Source organism: Aquarana catesbeiana, linkage group LG08 (genome assembly GCF_042186555.1).
Source record: "Aquarana catesbeiana isolate 2022-GZ linkage group LG08, ASM4218655v1, whole genome shotgun sequence".
Classification (NCBI taxonomy): domain Eukaryota; kingdom Metazoa; phylum Chordata; class Amphibia; order Anura; family Ranidae; genus Aquarana; species Aquarana catesbeiana.
In genome coordinates, this window is record NC_133331.1 from 274,362,287 (window position 1) to 274,372,901 (window position 10,615).

At 41.3% G+C, this 10,615-nt stretch overlaps 1 long non-coding RNA gene across 1 annotated transcript in view; it reads right to left on the reverse strand.

Annotated features, from left to right (window-relative positions):
• Nucleotides 1–1,429: 1,429 nt before the first annotated feature.
• The window catches only part of LOC141106491 (uncharacterized), a 29,207-nt gene continuing 20,021 nt past the window's right edge, over nt 1,430–10,615 (reverse strand). Inside the window, exons 2-3 of the long non-coding RNA XR_012235726.1 lie at nt 10,130–10,182; nt 1,430–3,286 (exon numbers count right to left, since the gene is read on the reverse strand). This is a non-coding gene — a long non-coding RNA (uncharacterized lncRNA). The remainder of the gene's footprint in view (nt 3,287–10,129; nt 10,183–10,615) is intronic.

The following is a 10,615-nucleotide window of genomic DNA, read 5'->3' on the forward strand; positions in this document are numbered from 1 at the left end:
AGGAACAGCCAATCATAGGGGAGCCGGAGGAGGTAGGGTGAGCAATCTAGCTTGAGTTGTTGTGCACAGCTGCTGGTACACGCCCACTGCTCGTACATGAGACTGATTATTAGTCTGTCAGTCACAGGAGAGGGAGTGTGGCGACACAAATTTTTTGGAGGTGTTTGTTTTTTTTCAGTGTAGGAAGACAGAGAATTTTAAAAGACTGGCTGCTCCATGACTGTTCAAACTAGGGACAGATGATTTCTTCTGCTTTACAGTGTGAGGTAGACTGATCAGTTTATTTTTGAATATTCGGGTTTACAACAACTTTAAACTGGTCCCCCCTCTCTGTTTCTATGAACCACTCCTACTATTGCTTGCTACAAAACTGAGGAAAGGAGGGGGGGGGGGGGTTATGTTGGGCTGTCCTTACAGTGTACAATCTCCTAGAGTCAACAGCATAACCCAATGTACCTGAATTTCAACCAAGATATGTGTGTGAGCTGCTCAGGTTGTATGGGAATGAAGTCCTATGCCAACTGCTGTGAGTGATGGCTGGGAATGAAGCCCGTTTATGCTCCAGGCAATGGTAGAGAGTGACTAGGTGTCCCAGGAGCCATACATCAAGGCAAAACCTGCTGTATGATAGTGAATGGCAGTCTCAGCCTGGACCCCCCCCCCCCACATTGCCTGGAGGGGGGGGTCCAGGCTGAGACTGCCTGACATTCACTATCGTACAGCAGGCTTTGACTTAATGTGCGGCTCCCAGGACACCTACTCACGCTCTGCAAATGTACCTGAATACTTTATTCTGTGTCCCTCAATATACTCCTAGGATAGATTAATCGGTAAATAAAAAGGGGTTTTTTTTATCTTCTGTTAAACTGAAATCCAATATATGACAATTTAGGAAATGACTGTGATACTTTGTTATGTTCATTGCCATGAGAAGACTATGACTGTATCATATCCAAGCATATCTCCATTATGAGCTACAGAGGTATCTACACTTTCAAAACTGATATTTCACATGCAGAAGAATTAAACCACCAAGTTTCTACTGTCTCTGGGCTTCATCTCCCAGGTCCGCCCACCTGCCATGGCAGTTACAGTATAGGTTATAGTATAGTCTAGTATAGTATAGTATAGTATAGTAGAAAGGCAAGTTTCCTAGGGGAAGAGCTGTAGCTGCTTTTTTTCGTTGGTAGTGTTCAGTTTCCTGTCAGGAACCCATAGAATAATCCTTGCTTTCTATTTGCAGGTCAAAAACATTCTTATTATTAGACACATTTAAATAGATACTCGTATTACATATTTATTGCAGAATGGTATGTTTTCTGTAAGTCCTTCTTTAGCAAGAACGTTTTTTTTTATTATTTTTTATTTTTTTTTAGATGTATTATGACCCTCTTTTTAATAAGGAAATTACATTGTAATGGATCGGGCATTTCTGAAACATGTTAACTCTTTTATTAAATCTACACACTAAGTAGGTTTGCAAATATAACCTTTTTTTCTCAGGTGGTCCTTTTTTAGAGCAATCATAAAGGGTTAAACCAGGTAACATTTCTTTATACATTAGCCCACATTTAGACAATGCATTGGCAATATTGTTGGCTGCATTTCAAAATATAAACAGCACAGTGTAAAAAATGGTCTCCGTTTAACACACTTGTAAAGAAATATGGGAGATGACAATGCTGGCTTGTTTTAGAAGTTGCAGGCTTTAAGGCGGTCATCTTTATCATACTTAACCACTGAGTCCTTAATATGGAGCAGTTATGTAGCTGATCAAACCCCTGACATACATTTGTTTTTCCATTTTAGTGACTCGCAAAGTAGTGTAGCAAGTATTGGGATGATAGCCCCCTAGTCTACAAATTCACAAGCAAGTGACAGTGGCATATTTTAATTCTGATCAGTACTTTTTAAATAAAAACCGTCTGTGTTGTGCACCCCACCAAATTAAAACCTACAGATACCAACTGTCAAGCCATAGTTCCTATACGGCCCTGCCAAGCAAGAAGCAAAGTATGTATACAATTGTGCTCAAAAGTTTGCATACCCAGGAAGAAATTGTGAAATTTTGGCATTAATATTGAAAATATGACTGATCATGTCAAAAAACTGTCTTTTATTTAAAGGGTAAGTTCACCTACACAGAAAACTAAGGGACTTACACAGATCCCCCTCCCCACCCCCTGGCCCACTGACCTGAAACACGGTAATCTACGTTTCTAACCCCCGGTATATGCGCGCCAGGTGTCCGGGGCTTAGAAATCATCAGAGGGATGTTTTGGAGCATTCTAATTGGTCAGCGCCGTCACGTGGGCGGCGCCAACCAATCAACAGCTACATAGCTAGTTCTGTCAGCTATGAAGACGCAGAGAGGATTTCTAAGCCCCGGGTTCTTGGCGTGGACATACCGGGGCTTAGAACCGGCGATCCAGGTCAGCGGGACCGAGTTTTTTTGGCATGATCAGTCATATTTTTAATGTTAATGCCAAAATTTCACAATTTCTGCCAGGGTATGCAAAGTTTTCAGCACGACTGTACATGAGACGCAAATGTAACTAATGTTCAAATATAAATATACATTCTACACTGTATATAGAAACAAGTTTTAAGAATTTTAACATGCTTATAAAATTATTTACATTGGATTTATAACCCCGCCCTTATCTTTTTTTTTTATATACAACCCTCCCAATTGATATTAAATGAAAAGTGAGTTTAGAAAAAGTCTGCTTTTGGAATCCTTGCAATACCACTCTTCTCCAAAAGAGGCAATGTGCTGTCTGGTTAAAGTCAATGTGTGGGCCTGAACATCACTTCCCCAAGCCCCTCAGCAGAGACCTCATAATCAGTGGTGATGCAAGAATTTCAGTAGAAAGGCAAGAAAGATAATATAATATATAATATATTCTTTTAAAAAAAGACTTTAGACTTTAGATAAGTCCCATCACAAAGCTGTGATGTCTGGTTCCTCCCCCTGTAGATCAGCCTCCTTCTCTTCATCATCTTGATCTTCTCCAATACTCCCCTCCTCATCTTCATGGGTGCATCTGTTCTTCACACTCTGTAGCTTTTCCTGTGCTCTCTGCCACAGCTCCCATGGATGGTAAGCCTCCCCACCTTCAGTGTGGACAAGTTTTTTCCAGGCAAGGACAAGGGCGATTGCGATCACAATTAAAAGCAGAAAAAGTAACACAACTGTGGTTGAGCTGTCCCTCTCTGTGGGTGTAGCTAGTGCAACTGGTAGCATCAGGAGCAAACCGGTCCATGATCTCAAAACTGGAGTCATCTGAGGGAACAGGAAACATAGTTGAGAAGAAGAGATTAAGGGGGGATATGATCAACATGTATAAATGCATAAGTGGTCCATATAGTGAACTTGGTGTTGAGTTATTCACTTTAAGGTCATAACGGAGGACAAGGGGGCGCGCTTTATGTCTGGAGGAAAAGAGATTTATCCTCCAAATACAAAAAGACTTCTTCACAGTAAGAGCTGTGAAAATGTGGCATAGACTCCCTTCAGAGCTGGTTCTGGCCATCCAGTAAATTGTTTTAGAAAGGCCTGGAATCTTTCCTAGATACACATAATATAACTGGATACTAATATTTATAGATAAAGTTAATCCAGGGAATATCTGATTGCCTTTTGGGGAATCGGGAAGGAATTTCCCCTGCTGGAGCGGAATGATTCATGCTTTGTTGGGATTTTTTGCCTTGCTCTGGATCAACTGTGGGTATAGGATTGTATATATTTTTTGTTTCCCTTCTATTGGTTGAACTGGATGGACTTGTGTCTTTTTTCAACCAGACTAACTACGTATTATGTAGACACTAGTAAATGTAATAAACAGATTTTCAGCCACTAAAAATATCAAAATTTTCTTTTAAATTATTTTATTTAATCCCTTTCCTCACATACTGTACCAGCATACAATGTCCCTGACTTGCCAATAAAAATGCACAGTGATTTCTTTCTTAAAGTTGTTGCTGAGTTTTGTCAGTAAGTACAACAGTTTGAGTAAAGTGGAATTTAAAAAAAAAACACGTAGTAGTGTCTTTTACAGGCCAAAAAGATGGGACTGCCACAGAAGTTTTTATAGTCCATAAAAAGATTTAATTCTGCTACAAAAGCCAACACGTTTCAGGGGCTCAACACTCTTCCTTCATCAGGGATTGTAAAGTCATAGGATAAGGCATACAACCCTTGACTGTTATTTGGAAAATCCAAGTAGGCCTATTCAGATCATGCAGGCACTTGGACAAAGATTTACATGCCAAAGAATTTCTAATTTTGTTCAGTCACTTTTGATTTAGACACCTATGCTACAATGTTTAGTCCCTGTACTGCTTCCTGGGTGACATTTTTGCTACTTTAAATAGAGGTGATGCTAATGAATTTTTTATTAGTGAGTAGGCGGGAGGTGAAGTGGCCTATGTTGCACTATACAAACAAGCATGGCTTTGAGAAACTAAAGTAGCACTATGGCCTCCCATTATAAAAATATGTGTTGCATCACTAAATTAAAAGTGCATCTGCACTTAGTTTTGCCCTAGTACAACTGAGAAGTCCCACAAATACCTATTTAAAAAGTATGGGGAAAAAAATTCCCCATATTCATACTTACCTAGGTGGATGCTGTATCTGTCCCCCATCGCCTCTGCACTGAGAACCGAACCATCGAACATTGCCAATGGCACGGTTCTCTCAGCTCCCCAAGCAGAGAGCTGCTGCCTGTCAATCGGCAGCTCTCCTGCTCTGCTCCATGCTCGCAGAGAGGCTGAGACGCTATCAGTCCAGGCACCTGGCAGATCCCGACTTCCATTGTCGTGATGACGCGGTGCCTGGACTGATCTGTGGGTTGTCATCAGGGAGCGGACTTCAGATTGCTCTCTGCTGAAAACGGGTCACAGGAGTGCAAAACTGATTGCACTCCTGTGACCCTTAGGAGAAGCCCAGCCAAACCAGCTCAGGCTGGACTTCTCCTTTTAAGCCTGCAAGTAAAGACCACCTAATGCAACCTTTCTGTGATGGTTTCTGATATGATACTGAACTGCTCTTCATGTCACAGCAGAGTTGCCACTTTCATGTAGGCGGTGCCTGAATGCAGTATACAGTAGGATGAAAAATTGTTGACAGGGGCATGGCTATCAGCATTTTCACTGCTGATTCAGAACCTGTAGCTTGTCAATCAGCACCTGGCCACACCTAGTCCTGCTCACTGCCTTCTGGATTGACAGCACTGCCTCTATTGTAGACATGTGCATTACTAAAAAATTTGTTTTGTTTCAATTTGTTAATCTAGTTAGTTCCGTTAAATTCGGTTGATGTCTTTTTCGAATTTTCTTTGAATTTATAGATTTTTTTTTTTTCTAAACGTTCAAATAGATTTTGAATCGGTCAAATCGAAAGCTTTTTTTTTTTTGTTTTTTTCGATTCAAATGTGGCAAAGTGAACAAAAGAAAAATCTTCATCAAATGATTACAATGACTCTTGATGAATCACCTTTGGCTTAAAAAAAACAGCATTATTTGGAAATGGTACTCCAATAACACACACAGTCTTTGATTGCAGCAATATGTGTACAGTAAGAATTTGACTGGAGTTTATTGTAAAATTCTATTTGAATTTCAGTCCAAATTTCCAAAATTTAGACAAATTTAGTTTCGTTATTCAGAGCATTTGGTAAAATTTGTTTATTGTAATTCTGGTATTCGGATATATCCGAATCTCCGAATAAACCGCACATGTCTACTCTGTTGCTTAACCACTTGCTTACTGGGCATTTAAACCCCCCCTCCTGCCCAGACCAATTTTCAGCTTTCAGCGCTGTGGCACTTTGACAATTGCGCGGTCATACAGCACTGTACCCAAATGAAATTTTTATCATTTTTTTCCCACAAATAGAGCTTTCTTTTGGTGGTATTTAATCACAGCTGGGATTTTTATTTTTTGCTAAACAAACAAAAAAAGATGGAAAATTTTGAAAAAAAATCATGTTTCATAGTTTGTTATAAAATTTTGCAAACAGGTAATTTTTTTCCCTTATTGATATGCGCTGATTAAGCGCCACTGGTGGGCACTGATAGGCTGCACTGATGGGCACGGATAGGCACAGTTAAGGCAGCACTGATAGGCACAGTTAAGGCAGCACTGATGGGGAGAGATAAGGTGGTACTGATGGCCACTGATGGGTGGCACTGATGGGTGGCACGGATAGGTGGCACTGATGGGCACTGATGGGTACCACTGATGGGGGGCACTGATGGGTGGCACTGATGGGCCCTTATGGGCACTGATAGGTGGCACTGATGGATGGCACTGTGGGCATTGATGGGTGACGCTGGTGGGCACTGGTAGGCGGCACTGCTGCCTATTGCTGTGTCACTGGCAGGGGGCACAGATGATCGCCGTGATCGGGACTGATGTCCCTCTCACGGCCGCTGGTGATCGGCTTTGTTTTTCCTCCTCACGCTGTCAGCGCAAGGAGAAAAAATAGCCGATTACCGGCTCTGTTTACATCACATGATCAGCTGTCATTGGCTGACAGCTGATCATGTGGTAAGGGTCGGGACCGACCCCTTACTCTGATCTGTGATCAGGCGAGTGTCATAGACTCGCTGATCACCGAGTGCGTCTTGCAGGGGGCACGCAGGCCGCTCATGCACATGACAACGTCAATAGACGTAATCCCGGCAATGTAGGTCCGCGCTGTTGCCGTCATTTGGCAATAGCGCGGATCTGCATAGGTTAAACCCTCAAATTGTAAACTGCAGTGTTTGGGAGGTACAAATATAGGAGAGTTTAGTCAGTTATGGAAAGTAAATGACGTTTTTTGTCTATTTTATGAAGCTTGTGCATCACTTAGTAACTTGATTTGGTACAGGTTTAAATTGGCATATGGGACCTGTTAGTTGTACTTTAAAGATGGCCTCAAAGCAGACATTAAAACATAATATTAAACACAGTTATTTATCCTTTATAAATATATTTTTAAATGAAACTTGTGTAAGTACTGGAGTCAGACTTGGCATTGACCTTTTGTAATCCTCTGTATAGCCTTTAGGCTGGGTTCACACTAGTTCAAATTGGATGCGGATTTTTCCGCATCCAATTCACATGACAGGAGAGTGTGCCTGGCTCTCAACGGAGCCGATTCACAAATCTCCGTGGCGGCCGTGGAGAAGATTGCACAAGAGTCTTGTGCATCTTTGGCTACGTATTCAGGTCCGAATTCAGGCAAAAATTCAGGCCTGATTCATCCCTGAAACAGAGAACAGGGACGCACAGGGCCCCTGCTGTGAGCCACGTCCGCAGTAAGTGTGAACCCAGCCTTAAGAGTAGGACAGGAAGGCACATGTGCTGACAGTAGAAGAGCAAGGGGATAAGCTCCTCGGCCTACTGCTTTTCCTACACTGTCCAGTCAGTCTGGAGGCTGGGAGATAACCCAACTGTAGTGCTTCACTGCAACCCGGAAAGGTCAGGTCACAAATCTCAATCTTTTCCATAGATGTATGGAGAAATATAAATCCTTTAGCAGGTAAAATGGCTATGTACTTCAACTATATATATTCGTTTGCCTGGAATTTGGCTTTTTATTTATGTGTTAATCGAATTATGTGCATCAAGTTAATTTAGTTAGGCTTTGTGTAAAAAACATGTTGCAAATATGTTTATAAAGCTCCAAATAAGCTGACCTTACACTCTTGCATTGCAGTAACATGCAGTGCCACATCATGTAGTATTATGCCCCGTACACACGGTCGGATTTTCCGATGGAAAATGTCCGATCGGAGCGTGTTGTCGGAAAGTCCGACCGTGTGTGGGCTCCATTGGACATTTTCCATCGGATTTTCCGACACACAAAGTTGGAGAGCAGGAGATAACATTTTCCGACAACAAAATCCGTTGTCGGAAATTCCGATCGTGTGTACACAAATCCGACGGACAAAGTGCCACGCATGCTCAGAATAAATAAAGAGATGAAAGCTATTGGCCACTGCCCCGTTTATAGTCCCGACGTATGTGTTTTACGTCACCGTGTTTAGAACGATCGCATTTTCCGACAACTTTGTGTGACCGTATGTATGCAAGACAAGTTTGAGGCAACATCCGTCGGAAAAAATCCTAGGATTTTGTTGTCGGAATGTCCGAACAAAGTCCGACCGTGTGTAAGGGGCATTAGTGTAATACAATGCCATTCATTTCAAGACACCCCAAAATATTAGGCAATGAACCTGTGTTGCACTGCTGTACACTGTGGTGTGCTGTGCTGCCAAAAAAGGGTTAGGTCCAGGTTGAGACGTGCTGAGATGCATTGGTAGCCCATTTATAATAACCACAACCATGTTATGAACTTACTGTCCAAAAGGGACCATAAGGTGTCTAGACACAATCAAATCCAATTGTTAAGTTAGGATCCAAGAAAGATTAAACCTTGTGCAGCTTTTCATAATCCTTTTTTTTTTTTTTTTTTTATAGAATAAATCAAATAAAAAGCAGTTGGATAAGTTAACCAATTTTGTTTTCAATGCAGTTGTACCACGTGGGACATAATTAAATGTATTTGTTTTTTATTTGATCTCTTAGAATGTGAAAAAAAAAAGTGGTTGAAAAAAAATGTAAATGCAATTTTTATTAGGAATTATTTTCCTCTGGTCTCTGATTTAAATTTTGAGCAACTTGAAAAAAAGAAAGCAGATGTTTGGTACCTTTGAAAGAAAATAGCCCTAAATATGATAAAATATCTCCATGAAATATTAAAAGCAAATGATGCATGTATCCTGCTTAAGACTGAAGCTGTGACATCACACTTTTAAGCCATTGGGGAAGTGCTTAGCATGCATATAGTTAAGATATGGGTTACAGGAAACCCTGAACAATAAATGTGTTTTTTTAATATGTCATCTCACTCTTGACAGTAATGTAACTAGTTCTAGTTTTTGCAAAACTGGAAATATTTTATTTGCATAAGGAAACTTGTATCGCCCATGTATTTGTATTTCAATTTCTCATTTAAAAGGGATGTCCATCCCAATAGTGCATCTGAACAAAATGAAATACCAAATGCAGTGCAGCTCTGCAATCTATGCACATTTTCCTATATTTTCTCTCTTTAAATTGATGCAAGTACAGAAAAATGACTGTTGATCCTCCAAAAATCCAGAAAGCCCGTAACTCTATGTAGTGATCTGACATCACTGCCTCTGCAGCACTGATATCCTGAGCGGTGTTGTCAGCCCTGTCAAGTTTGCTTCTGCAGGACTACAGAATGCCCTCCTTATGTTACAAGATGAGGAGAGGGGTTGGTCTGTAAACCATCAGGGGAGAACTAGGAAGTGCTAACACTGCTTGGGATTTTAGTGCAGCAGAGGCAGCATTGCTTACTACAGGAAGTTAGCAGCTAAACTGATTTTTGACAGATTAGCAGGTATTTTTCTGTACCTGCAGGATTAATAGAGACAAGACATGGGGAAACATGCATGTATTGTAGTGATGTACTGTATTACTTTTTTTTTTTTTTGCCCAGACATTAACTGTTATTTTAGTTCTAGTGGATGCTGGAGGGCTGAAAACACAGGTTCATAGAAATCCCAGAGAGATATTACAATTGGGTGGATGATTTAACCTACCAACAATCACCCAAACACGTCAACTGTGGGGGGGGGGATTTAAAGAGGCTGTGCAGACTGTAAGAAAAACATTTAAGGCTCGGTTCACACCTAAGACGGATCCGTCTCACAGCAGGGGTCCGGTGCGTCCTGGTTCACCGTTTAAGGTCCGATTGCTGTCCCTTGTCATGCGATCTCTCCATAGGAATTAGCGGCGCTCTGACAGGCCCCTCCCCTCTCAGTGAGCAGAGACGGACCTGTCATTCGCCAGCTAAGCGGAAATCAACGGAGCGATCTCCTGCTGAGCTGGCAGACTCCGCTGAGCGGATCCGCCTTGTGTGGAAGAGGCTTTACTGTAATTTAAACCACCAAGAAGACTCCCCTAATATGAATGACTGGTGAGAGTCACAGTCACTGCTTTACAAATATGCATTATAAATATGATAAATTTGGTCTAGGTATCTACAGATCAATAATCTATGGTCATAAAATGAATACAGTTACAACGCCATAAACATCTTACCGTATTTCTGATTTGACAGTACATAACAGAAGGTCTGGGTTTTCAGATTAAACCTGTTAGGAGAATTGAAATAAATAAAATAATAAAACAATTATACAGAACAGATTTATACAGTTAACAACGTGGCTAGTTAATTGTAATTGATAAGAAAGCATGGGTCTGACTAAAGAGCAAAAAAGTAGTTGTGTAAAGATTTGTAAATAGGATAGCTTATTAAAATGGTTCTAAAGCCTTAAGGCTTTTCACCTTAATGCATTCTTTGCATTAATGTAAAAAACCTTCTGTGCTGCAGCTGCCCCCCAGACCCCCTTCCCCTTTTCCTTACCTGAGCCCATCCGATTCAGCGATGTGCATGAGCACAGCTGTCTCTCTCCTCATTGGACAGATTGATAGCAAGGGGAGCAATTGGCATCCACTGCTGTCAATCAAATCTGCTGACACAGGAGCAGGGGGTGTGGCCGAGACCCTCTGTCTGTGTCAATGGAC